At 44.0% G+C, this 13407-nt stretch overlaps 1 protein-coding gene and 1 long non-coding RNA gene across 4 annotated transcripts in view; one reads left to right on the top strand and one right to left on the bottom strand.

The window, feature by feature from the left end:
• RUNX1 (RUNX family transcription factor 1) overlaps positions 1-13407 on the bottom strand; it is a 174455-nt gene that overhangs the window by 20483 nt on the left and 140565 nt on the right. The window lies entirely within an intron of this gene.
• LOC139800466 (uncharacterized) lies at positions 373-8530 on the top strand. The gene is made up of 2 exons (XR_011727763.1): positions 373-540; positions 6214-8530. It is a non-coding gene; the product is annotated as an uncharacterized lncRNA (long non-coding RNA).

The following is a 13407-nucleotide window of genomic DNA, read 5'->3' as shown; positions in this document are numbered from 1 at the left end:
AACCTCTCTCCAGAGTGCAGCTTTGATTTACAAGGTGAAGTAAGGTCTTCATGTGAACATATATTTCTAAAATCAGTTGGACTTAAAACGATGCATTTTTTTTTTTTTGAAAGAAACTGTTATTTTAAGGAACTGCTGCTTGTTAGACTACTAAACTAAAATGGACTTGTTGAAAACACTATTAAATTATCTGTTCCTCTAAACTGTCGAGCGGGTTTTGAGGAGATCAGCAAAACCAAAATGGAAAATGAGTCAAGCCCAGAAGTATGTGCTGAAAGCCCCAGCTCACTGGGTTGTCAGGGGCATTCACTCCAGAAATACATTTAAAATACCGTTTAAGAAATGCTTTGCTTCCTTTACGAAATCCCTTGGCACTTGCTGTGTAGCAGAGGAATGCAGCATCCTGCTGCACTGCAGCCACTGCCGTTTCCACATCACCCATGGCCCCGGCGGGCGGCAGCAGAACCTCTCCCCTGACTCTCCCCCCTGAATCAGAGAGGCTGGAGGAGGACAGCCAGAGGAAGGAGGATTAAAAGGCAGGTAAAGACTCATCTCTTTGTTCAACCCCTTGCCACAGTTGCAGGAGCTCAGCTTGCGTGTTGGCCCTGCTGGCCATGTTTAAATGTACTGATTGATTTCAGAGCAAGCTAAACCTAAGTCTGCAGGGCAAAAGGTCCAGGCAGCATGAGCTTTGAAGAGAAAAGTTCTTTTCCCTTCAGTGCTACTGAAGATGCCAAGCAGAAGCTCAGCAAATCAATGCACGCAGAAGCTGTTGCAGGCCTGAAGCCCCTCAGTAGTCCTTCCAAAGCAAGGTGCCAAAAATGAGACCCCTGAAATAGCTGACACAGGGCTTTGAACATGCAAAGCTCAACCAGCAATGCCTTGGACATAATTTCTCCACCAGGGAGGACAGGGAGGGGTCTGCCCCAAACAGGGAGGATATACCTATGCCACCCATCAGGGCAGAGATCCCTGGAGGAGACCCAGGGGGAGCCTACTGACACCCCAAGTCCCCTAGTCCTCCCTGCCCCTCTTCCTGGAACCGTTCTCAGGACAACCAGGCTGCTTGGAAACGTGCACTGCAGCACCAAATTTTGCATATCTACATCCCCATCATAATTTCTGGTTTGTGTGCAGGTAGGTGCTACCAGAATGGGTGGAGTAAGGACTAGCAGTGTTGAAGGAAAATTGTAATCCAGTATAGAAAAGAAGTGTCAACACATGTCAAATGTTGCAAAATGGCTCAGAGTGGAAGAAATAAAGTAATTCCCAGTATTAACCAACAAACAGCTGTTGTGTTGCCGGGCTGAGGAAGATTTCTTTTTTGAGATAGGAAATGTGTGATTTTTTTAATACAAATAACAGTTTTGTTTCACTTTCTGTATTTAATATCTTTAAGAATTAACCTTTAATACACTAAATACATCTAAATGGCTTGAGAAGGCTAACTTGCTATAATCTCTTTTCAAATTACATCCTGCCACTAGCCTGTCTGCTCAGAAATATGTAAAATTATTCTTCTCGGTCAGCAGTTACGAGCCTGTGAAACACTGACACATCAAAAGCTTTTTAGAAACTTAGCTAAACACAGCTAAACTCCATTGAAAGTGCTGAACTGAGCAGTTTTAGACAACTGTGGTATGGAGAATAAGATCATAAGTCACCATAATAAGCAAAAAGAACTTTTTCCCATTTAAGAAACTATATAAATGCTAAACATAATTGTGACATGTAAGCAAATATTAAATAATTATTAAAATAAGGGTAAGACCAAGAAAAGACATTCACATTTAATGTAGGAATCCAGTGCTATGGCATGAGACAAGGTTATTGTAGGTTATAGATTGTTGGCTTGGTCCAGGGAAAAAAAGACTTCAGAAATTGCCCTAATAGAAATATCTTTTATGTCTACATTTTCACAGTTGTAAAAAGTGGCAACAGTTTGAAATAATTAATTTCAATCCAACACAAAATTACATATTTGCTGTTGTTGTTTTGCAGTTGTTGATATTGTGGGACTGCCAGAGAAACAAAACAAAAAAACCCTTCATTTATTTGTGCAGCTCTTTAATCTGTTTGAATTAACATGCTCTATTACTCATTTTTTCCCCAACGTGATCCTAAAATGATCACTTAGCTGCACTCGCATTAGCCTCTCCTGTCAGTGAATTAAATATGAAATGGTTTATTCCCCTGTCCTCCAGCAGCTCTTCCCCCATCCTCACATGCTCATTTAGCCAGTCTGAACTTACAGATAAGCTGATGATGAGACATAGAAGGCAAAACCAGACAATTACCTAGGCAAATGTTTGAAGGATTTGGGCCCTGGGGCAAAAATGCTGTTTACTGAAGACTGAAAGCACCATTTCTGCTTAGTACAAGCCAGTGTGTCTGAACTCAGAAGTTCTGGATAGTGGCCACCGGTGGACTCAGAGCAAGGTTTTATAGGTGCAAGATAACATCATGCTCCCGTCTGTATTTCATCACCTTGGGGCCTTTTTCTGTATTCTTAAACAAAGGCATGCAAGTACCAACAGAAATATACTTTACCATCTGTCTTTATATTCACTCATTACACAGTTAATCATTTATTTTTATGCTGAGGACCACCCTGACAAGGTGCAAGGGCAGATCCTCAGCTGGCCTGGACAGTAGAACAAGGTCAGCTCACCCTGGCTGAAGAGCTGTGGTCTGGTCTACTTCTGAACCTTTAGAAACTCATTGGATACGAGTAGGGTTGCAAGGCCTCATGCTCCTTTTTTCCTTCCTACTTTCCTCCTCCAAAGGTATTTTGGAGCAAAGAATGGAGACTGCAGTGAAAGTCGCAATGAGGAGGAACAAGGACACAGAGCTGTGTTATATTTCATGCTGCTGCTCCCACCCAGCCCTCCACCTGCACAGTCCCCAGGATGCAACCAGCAAAGGCACTCACAAAAATGGAGAAGGTTGGACTAGAGAGCATAGAAAAAGGATGTGCAAGAACCTCTGAATTGTATAATCTGTCTTTCACCTAGATGGGTGGACCCAGTCGCTAACAGTACCACAGTACTTGTGTCAAATCAGGAGGCTCAGTCAACCTTTTGTGATACATGGCAAAGCCACTCTGCAGTTTCAGGCTGTTTTCAGCAGCAGGGAGCAAACCCCACTTCAAGGAAAGTGTTGGCCACATGCCTCCTGTCTGGCTTGGTGAAAAATTGACATAAACATCCTAAATGGAAAAAAATGGTATGGGACAGTTTTGCAGCCCCTGCCTTGCTCTGCCACTCAGCATCAGTGGGAAGAAGAGCACAGTGGAAAGGGCAGGAAGAGGCTCAGATTTAGGAGCAGAAGTACCAACTGAGCAGAGCAGAGCTAGAAGACAAATTTGACTTCCTTTTTCTGAACACTTTGAAAGAAATAGCCAACGACACAGTTTCCAGAGGATATACATCTAAGACATCTGAGCCACAGAACTGGAGGAGGAAGAGTGGGTAAAGGGAGACCATGAGAGCAAAGCTGGATGACCAAGACAAAGATCAGAGACCCGTTCTCAGCTTGGGAGTGAATGGTGTCTGGAGCCAGGACGATTCTCCACCCAAGCTGAACTGCTTCAGTGCCAGGAAGCAGAGGATCTCAGCCACATTGGTATCCAAGCCCAGCACCTTTTGCACCTCTGAGATCTCGAGAAATGGCTAAAAAAAGCTAGGTAGATGGTGCAGGAGCACACTGATAAGAAACTATCATTAGCATTAATCCAGCTGGAGGTAAACTTTGCAGACAGTGTGGAACAAAATAGGTGCCTATCTCTCATGCTTAATCCACCAGTCAGGTAGCTACAGAATAAGTCCCTGAAGAATAAACCTTATGCACATTGAACTGCAAGGATTAAGCTATATTTTCCATAAGCACTCCACTGTCTTTGTTTTGTAAATATATTTTCCCTTAAAGAAAAGAGGGGCATGCTGCATCAAGGCACGGAGAACGTGTCTTGTGAGGAGACAGCATTTCCTCAGTCCTCCCTTTATTTTTTTTCCTTCTTCAAATGTGAAAAATAAGTTGTATGACAGCCTTTGGTGGAGATGTGTGCAACAAGGCCTTCATTGTCTCAGACAGGTGTGAGATTGGAATTGATTCAGTGCCAACAGCCCCAGTATCAGAGCCAGCTCTGTGAGCTGAAAACATACACCAACCATCCAGTAATACCACTGCAGCCAGCCAGAGACTCAACAATTTAAGGCTTAACACACACACAACATAAATCAGATGAGGATGTACCAGCCAACCGTCAGCTTCTTGGGCAGATGCCTGCAGACCGTCTGTGCAGATCAGACCTTGCCTGTTTCAGTTATTGGAAACATTTTTTATTTTTTTTTATTTATATAAAGATGAGAGGCTGGGTGGAGCAGCTAGCTCAGACACATTTATGTTTGCCCTATCTTGCCCCAACAGCCCTCCTTTGCTTGCTGTTTGGAGGCAGTCCTTCTTGTAAAGTCACTTTATTCCAAGTGCAGGAGGGAAGGAATTACATCTTGGGGAAATGTTTAATGTACAAATACAAAAATCACATGGACACGCACTCAGTATGCACCACCCTCATGAAACAAAACTGTTCCATGGGAGTTTAGGCTGCTCTGAACATGATCAAACAAGCACAAGAATTAGCACAGCTGTTTTTCTTTCTTGCTTTCTTTTTTTTTTTTTTTTTTTCCATGGGTAGATTTCCTTCACTTTTCCAGGAAAACGTGTTTTCACACTCTCTCCTCTCTGCCTTTACTTCTCTCACCTGCTTCAACCTAGTCCCTGTTCTACATCTGGATGCACATTAGATATCCTGGTGAAGAAAAGAGTGGGCAGTGCTGGTGGCTCTTCCCCCAGGCTCTGGCACTCACAGAGAGATCATCTCACCTGGCACCACACCTCCCTGGGTTTGGTCACCTGTGGGTGACCCACAGATGTGCTGGTGATGGCTGGGCCCTTCACAGTGCCCCAGGCACCTGACCAGCCCTGCTCCACCTGGCTTCTCCCTGTGCCCTGACAGCTTAGTGTTAGCTGCCCTGGACCAGAGCTGCAGGCCCTTCTCCAGCTCCTTCAGCCTCAGGGAGTTCACGGGGCTCCTGCATTTCGTAAGACATGAAATGGGCAGCACTTGCAGTCATTTGCCAGGGAGGGACAGACAGAAAGGTTCCCTGAGCCAGGGCTGACTCCTGGAAGCCCCAAGATGGTCCCTTGCTGCATCCACCTGCGGGGCTTATCTGCTGGCAAAGCCTGGGAGCTTGGGAGAACCATCAGTGCAAGAGCCTGACACAGGCACCCAGGTATGTATTTAAAAGCTGAAGGCAGATGAAAGAAAGCTTTTCAAAAAAGCATTTGCAGAGAAGGGGTAAAAATGACAATATGCTAGCAATCCATTGTATCCAGGTGAGTGTAATTGGCAAACCTTGGTCTACGCCCACTTGAAATGTCTCCCTGCCTTGTGTGGTTCCCTTTCAAGTTAACACAAGTGTTCACTTTTATAATGTATGGGAGACCAGCCCTGTTTTCTGGTGGATACCTTCCCTCATGAAGTAATTAATACTGAGTTTGAATTTGCAAATGGTTTTGCATATAAAATTGCTCATGCATATATTGGTCTTGAGGATATCAAAGAGACCATTCTTTGAGCAGTAATTCACGTGCTTTATTGCAGAACGAGGATCATTGTTTGGACTTGGGATTTTAAAAATTAAATATACTTCAGTATAATTAATATCCTCTTATATATTTATATTCTTATAAATGCTCAGTATATTTATATATCATATGTAATGAGAACTGAAATCATCATAAATGCTACTCTTGCTCAGCCAGCTGTAAATCATCACTACACTAATAAAATGAAGAATTGTTTCTTACCAAATGTTGTCTTTCCTACAGGCCAAATGATGTAGCAGTTTACAGCAACTTCTCTGGATACTAGAAACTTATAATAAATAAAGCAGTGAATATGTAACTTTTTGCTGTGCAAAGGGTTTTCAATTTCATTGTTTTTTGTTGGTAACAATCACCTGAATTTGGTGGGCCAGAAGCTAAGGGAACCTAAAATGGCCAAGTTGTATCTGCAAGGTCTGATAATGGTAATTATTTTAAAATTCAGAGGATTAAAACTACAATGGTTTATATTCTAAAGCATGCTTAGTGATCCAGTTCAGTTTTTGGGTACCTAATCAAAGACGTTCAAAAGATCTCCTCTTGCAGATATCCAAGCTCCCTGAAAGTGCCTGGAGTTGAGCACCAGAGCACTCAGAGGACCTGGAAGCTCTGAGAGTCACTGATCTTGAATTGAGTCTCTTGTCCAGCAGAGATAAACCAAGTAAACCTCTGAAATAGACCCAGGCATTTACTGTTGGAAATCAAGCTGACCCTGACAGCAAATCCACGATTTCTTAATGGATCTATTTCATATACTTTTGTTTTTCAATGCTTTTAAGAGAAGAGTTGTATAAATAGAATGAAAATGGTCAGGTGGAGACGGTCGTCTATTTGACTATATAATGTGCACTTCCCCACAAAATTGATTGTTTTACAGAGCACATCCAAGCCCATTGTTCTTTGCATGTGAACAACCTGAGTTTATAGGGGTCATAATATACTGACTACGCAGGGAAAACTTATTTATAAGTTTGCTAAGGGTGGACTGTGTACTCAGCCATGTAAAAGGAGCCCTGTGAACCTTCTAACCACGTGGGATCATTAGAGAAGGATCTGCTTGACGCAACATCTTGTTAAAGGCCTGGCAGAGGAAGAGGTGAGGGCATGCCTGCACTTGATGCTTCGAAAGCAGCCCCCTGCCCCATGGATAAATCCCACTGGTGAAGAGAGCAGAGACCAGGTCATCTCTCCTGAATGCAGAGCCCCGTGGCTGCTATGAGCATCAGTAGCTACTGCAGCCTTCTGCGGAGCCAGGGGGGTTGGTTTCAACCCATCCCAATCTAGCTGTCTGCACCAACCCAGACAATGTGGGTTCTCTGTACTGAGGTGGGGTTTTTCCCTCAGAAACAAACATTTGAACACCAACTTCTGTGCTAGTCTCCTTGTTTCCTCCTTCTTTGTTTTCTCAATGGCAAATAGTAAGGGTGCCTCTGGTGACCCTGCTCTAAAACCTCAGCATTTCAGGTTTGGAGAGGCTCAGTTCAGTATTTGAGTGGAAAGAATACATTCAATTACAAAATCAAAGTGGTATCTTCTGGCACATTGGCAGCATCAGCTGAATAATAAGCTGGTTTTAGTGGATGTTTGTTTTTAGGGTAAGGAACTCTTATTTATTTTCTGTTTGTTTTATTTACCATGGAAGGTAATTTGAGCGCTGGTATCAAAACATGTCATGTTCTGCCAAGAGGGGATTAAAGAGGAGAATGCTATGGAAAGAAACTGGGTTTGTCAGTAAAGAACTAAGAGACATTTTATTTACCAGAGTTTTGCAATCAGAGCTTTTAATCTTGCTCACAATTGGGCCATTCAGAGGCCAAGAATATACTTGAGGGCCCAGTGAGGAATAACCTCAAAACCAAGGAGTAGTTGCATTAAATGCTGAAATGCTATCAAACACATGGCCATGGGTTGCCATCCAAAGTTCAGGACAGTGTGAGCACCTGCCTCTGGGGCAGGCAGGGATATTTGCTTCAAACATCTCCAGCACACTGATGCCATAGGTGAGTGAGATTTAGCACTGGGCAAGAGAAGCACTGATCCAGAATAAGGTGTTCCAATGGAAAAGTAAGAGAGCCCAGTGATCCAGCTAATCTCAGCAGCAGATGAAAATGTCCCCTGAGGTACAGTGCATTAAAGCTGCCATCCTGAAGGTTGCTGAGCCTTCTCAGTCACTCCAGAAATGGAGAGAAGAGAGTGAAGAGGCTCCACTTCAGAGGGCTGATTCCAGCACTGCCATACCAGCCAAAAGATAAAGGAGCAAGAAGCGAGCCTGAGTAATTCACACTTTTCTCCAGCAACCTAAGAGCAATCTGAGAGCACTAACACGAGGCTGGTAGCATCAATGTGGGCACAAGATTCCTGCGTTGGGTCAGAGAGTGGCTCTGTACTTACAGTAACATAACGGAGAAGGGATTTTGCTATAATGAGCTGAAGATGACAAAACAAAACAAACCAGAGAGGGTTGCTGTGCAAGTTAAAAACTGAACCAGGGATACTTGCCCCTACCTGCAAGCTCTGTTTCTCTTCACAGTACCCATCAGCTCGAAGATGTTCTCATGTGGTAAAAGACATGGACTGATTAATGAATAATATAACTATGCCTGGGCACAAGCTGCCAAATTTTATAGGTGCCTAAAGATTCGGCTCAACAGCTAGAGAGATTCCCAAAGGCATCTCCATAACTGTCACTGATTTTTCTGGGCCTTAGGGGCTGGGGCACTACCAAAAATCTTGCTAATGCACCTTTCTGTGTGCTAAATTTTCTTAAATACTTTCTATAAAATCAAGCTCTAAATAGCTTGCCAAGGGATAGACAAAATTACTTTGACAAGCCTTAGAACAAAATAAAGATCTCTAAACACTTAATTTCTGCCTTAAACCCAAGATTTCTTTTTCTTTAGTGAAATTCATCCTTTAGGACAATCTGTGCTGGGGACAAAAGGGGAAAAAAGCCATTAAAACGCAGAAGGAAAATTTGTGTAAGCGGAGATATTGCTTGGGGATTGAGAACATATTTGTTGCCTTATCTACTGATTTTTTAATCCCAGGAAGTGACAGGCAATTGGAATATGAAGATTGATATCTTTTAAATATATCGACACTTGGAAATCTTCTGGATTAAACACCATTACATAACTCTTTCCATTAGTGTCTTAAGTTGATGAAAAAGCTAAACAATTTAAACTTTTTTTTTTCTTTTTTTTTTTTTCCTAGATCTGAATGTGAGGAGGCAGGAGAGGCTCTCTTGAGCAAGGCTTGTGCCCCAGAGCTTGGCGTGCTGCCTGCACTGAGGGCTGGTGTTGAGGTTGAGGAACTGGCTTCCTCTCCTCACTCTGGCCCCAGTGGGAACAGTGGGAAGAGGAACAGATCTGTGGCTGAAGGGGATGAAACCTTCAGGTGCAGAGAGGGAAGAGGTAGCAGGCCAGATTCCCACCACCCTCAAATGGGAAAAGCCTTCCCCTTAGCAAGGAAGGAAGGTCCAAAGTCTCCGGTGCTGGAGAGCTGGCTGAGCCTTCATTCCAAACAGGATTTGTTCAGAGAAATGCTGAAGACCTAGTGGTCCAAGGGGGGTGTAAAGAATGCACAAGGAGTTTGCAGGCAAAGGTTTTATCTTGTCACGGAGATTAGACAGAACAGAGTTGAGAAGATCTCTAAGCCTCCTCCTGTCTGTCCTGGAGAATTAAATGCCCCTTGTTTTGCCTCAATGAAGCAACAGGTGAGGAGAATTCATTGAATGCAAGAAAACATGGGCCCAGAGAGCATCGCCTGGGCCTCACAGCCCAGCCACAATTTGTATTTTTCATTATATAGCATAGCAAGACCTACCTTAAATTATGTCCTTCTGTCTTTAATAGTCCCCTGGAAGGCTGCCAGGGCTGCTCTGATACCTAGGAACCATCTTCTAATTTCTAGCCTAGATTCATTGATGGTCAGTTTACAGAATAACCACTTGTTCTCAAGCCAGCACTGTCCTTTGGCACAAATAGTTTTTCTCCCTCCCCAGTGCTGAACCTCTTTGCTGTCGTTATCATCTGTAATTATCTTCCCCCTCAGCCTCTGTTTTGGCATGCTGAATAAACCCAGCTATGCTAATCTCTTCTTGAAAGGAACATCTTTATACCTCTTGTCATACTAACAGTCCCCCTCCACCATTGTACACTTGAATTAGTTTTTCTTGAACACTGAACAATCATTACTTCATCTGGACCTCAGAAGAGACTTTTATAAACCTTTCTGTACTACTGTTAATACAGTATCTCAAAATGGAAAAGCTGGTGGTCTGGCCCTGGAAGAGAAAGAGGGAAGAGAGGAGATTTCTAATGCTGGACAGAGAGGATCCTTTGGGACTGCTCTCATTCCTGGGCTACTGCTGGGTATCACCATCCCTCTCGTGTGTCAAAGCACAACCAGCCCTGCAGATAAGCAAAGTCTTGGCAGAGATGTGTCACAGTAACAAAATTTTATCCCTGTCAAAATTAGTATTTGGAGAGGACCCAGATGGCATTTTAAACTTTACAAATCAAATGGAAGACATGTCTCCTGCTGTTAGGATGCTATTTCCACATGGGATGAAATGACTGAGGAAAAAACGATGTTAAGAGATGAAGTAAATAAAAAATGGCCACTACGAACCTGCAAGTTATTTAGTTGCAGTATGCACATCTTGTGTATGTCTTTACCAGACAGATATTTTCTGGTCTATACTATTTATTTGGTATATGCTATAACTTCATAAATGTTCTCCGAGATACAAATATGGAGGGTGTTTGTTGCACTGCAAAATGAGAAACCTCACTTGGCCAGAAATGCTATACAACTTCCTCCTGTGTTTCTGCAGATGAAAAGAGTCACTTTTCTGCTGCTCCCTTTCACTTTGTGCTTTAGAGCAAACTTCCTAAGACATGTTCTAGTATGGTTGATGAAAGTAACTCTGGACAAAACCAAGGAAACTGTGCCTGCAGAGCTACAGGATGGATTCAGACACCCTTAAACAGGTGTATAAATATATATATACAGATATAAATTTGTTAGCAGGGGGCATGACAAAGGAGGGATTTTTCCCCAGTGTGGACTTCTATTGGACTGAATGAAAGAAGAATTGCTTTGTGTATGCTAATCCAGTTTGCATGCTCATGTGTTCATCTTTTTGCATGCAGACTGGTTTATGACACAATAAACAGATAGCAGGGTGAGTCTGCTGCTAATGTCACTGTACCCATTAAAAAGAAAAATTGCTGAAGTTACTCATGGCTTTATATATAAGTATTATATGATGAGCAACCAGAGCGAATCAAAGAAACATAGTGTACTTTCAGTAAAAAGACATTTTCTCTCTATAAAATTTCCTTTTTGATTGAGCCAGTTGGATATGTTCCAACTAAGCAAATTTCCTTTGCAAAAATTTTGGGAAAACATCAATATTTCAACAAACTTCCTGTGACCTCCCAGTGGCTGTGGCACTCAGGCTATGGGTTTACACTCCCACAGAGACTTCACCTCCTGTCCTTTCACCAGGTCTCAGGGGCTATTTGGTGGCTACCAGCACTGAAAGAAGGGGAAAGGAGAAAGAACACCTCTCAGAATCACAGAATCACTCTGGTTGGAAAAGACCTTTAAGATCCTCAGGTCCAACCATTAACCTAACTCTACCTAGTCCAGTGCTAAACCACATCTACATGGCTTTTAAACACCTCCAGGGATGGTGATTCAACCACTTGCCTGGGCAGCCTGTTCCAGTTTAATTACCCTTTCAGTGAATAAGTTTCTTTTAATATCTAATCTAAACCTCCCCTGGCACAACCTGAGGCCATTTCCTCTTGTCTGGTTGCTTGTTACTACAGAGGAGAGACCAACCCCCACCCCACTCGAACCTCCTTTCAGGAAGCTGTAGAGAGTGATAAGGTCTCCCCTCAGCAGCCTTTTCTCCAGACCACAGTTTCCTCAGCCACTCCTCATAAGACTTGTGTTCCAGACCCTTCACCAGCTTTGTTGCCCTTCTCTGGACTTGTTTCAGCACCTCAACATCCTCCTTGTAGTGAGGGGCCCAAAACTGAACACCGTATTTGAGGTGTGGCTTTGCCACTGCCAAGTAGAGGGAGACAATCACTTCCCTACTCCTGCTGACCACACCAGTGCTGATATAAGCCAGGATGCTGTTGGCCTTCTTGGCCACCCGGGCACACTGCTGGTTCATGCTCAGCTGGCATCTCCAGGTCTTTTTGCTCTGTGCATCTTTCCAGTCACTCTTCCTCAAGCCTGTAGCATTGCATGGTTTTCTTGTGACCCAAGTGCAGGACCTGGCACTTGGCCTTCTTAAACCTCATATAATCCCCCTTTCCTGAAGCAGGCTCCTGGCTTACATTTGCCATGTTGGCCAACCCCCCAGCCATGGGCAGGGACACCTCCCATTAGATCAGGTTGCTCAGAGCCCCATCCAGCCTGGCCTTGAACACTTCCAGGGATGGGGCTTCCACCACCTCTTTGAGCAACCTGTGCCAGTGTCTTACCACCCCCATGGTGAAGAACTTCTTCCTGGCATCTAATCTAAATCTACCCTCCTCTAGTTTGAATCCATTCCCCCTAGTCCTATCACTACCTGACATCCTAAAAAGTCCCTCCCCAGCTTTCTTGTAGGCCCCCTTCAGATACTGGAAGGCTACAATGAAGTCTCCTCAGAGCCTTCTCTTCTCCATACTGAATAACCCCAACTCTCTCAGTCTGTCCCCATAAAAGAGGTGCTCCTGCCCTCTGCTTGTCCTCATGGCCCTTCTCTGGACACACTCCAGCACACACACTCCAGCACGTCCACATCTTTCCTGTAATAGGGGCTCCAGAACTGGACGCAGTACTCCAGGTGGGGGTCTCACCTGGAGAGCAGAGTAGAGGGGGAGCAGATGCACCAGAGCTCCAGATGCACCAGAGCTGGGGAGCTTGGCATCCCTGGGTAGTTCTGATTGAAAATGATGCACCCACTGCCTGCTCTGCCCACTGGCACAGCCCACTCCCTGCTACACTGCCGGGCCGGGATGTGAGGAGGGAGGAGCAGCACTGACAGGAAGGGTGCCAAGCTCAATCAGCACTTGCTCGACATGCTGGGGAGTGTATTTTGGGATGGAGAGGTTAGGTGGTTAATCAAGTGGAAATGGGATGACACGCTGCTAAAGTACCATGCACTCCCTCTGCAAGCATGCCAGGTTAAGGGACGATGGGGAGAGGCAGACGTGTCCAAAGAGAACATAAAAGTAATGGTATTCGGCGTATTGCAAAACAGAAACTGTTGACAAGCCCCTCATCTTGAGAGTCTGTTTATCTGTTTTGGCAGGGAGCTACAAGAATGTCAATCAGGCTTCTCAAAAGTGCCTGAAAACTGCATTTTGCAGCAGCAAAAGGCAGAGATGATAGCCACACCAGAGCCCACTCTGCAACACTGCCCTGTGAACATTTCTAACTCTATTAATCTAAGGCCTGTTAAGCTGATTTAAAAGTGGAAATATTAAAAATCAGAGCAGGATACAGCCGTAGTAGGAACAAAGCCCTTATAATTCCCCAAGCTTAAACGCTGCCCTTGACTCCACTCCTGTGTTTCACCAGTTCATGGGAAGCCTGATAAACTTGGGCTGGTTTTGGTGGAACAAGATTTTGATAGCAAGGACCTTGAAATGCCTGTTAAACAAAGCGTATGGCACCTGGAAGAGGACAAAAGGCTGGCTTGTAACAAAATAATCTCTCGGTTGTTATGTT

The sequence above is a fragment of the Heliangelus exortis genome, chromosome 1, assembly GCF_036169615.1.
Source record: "Heliangelus exortis chromosome 1, bHelExo1.hap1, whole genome shotgun sequence".
NCBI classification, from domain to species: Eukaryota; Metazoa; Chordata; class Aves; order Apodiformes; family Trochilidae; genus Heliangelus; species Heliangelus exortis.
This window is presented reverse-complemented; position numbering and strand designations above follow the sequence as displayed.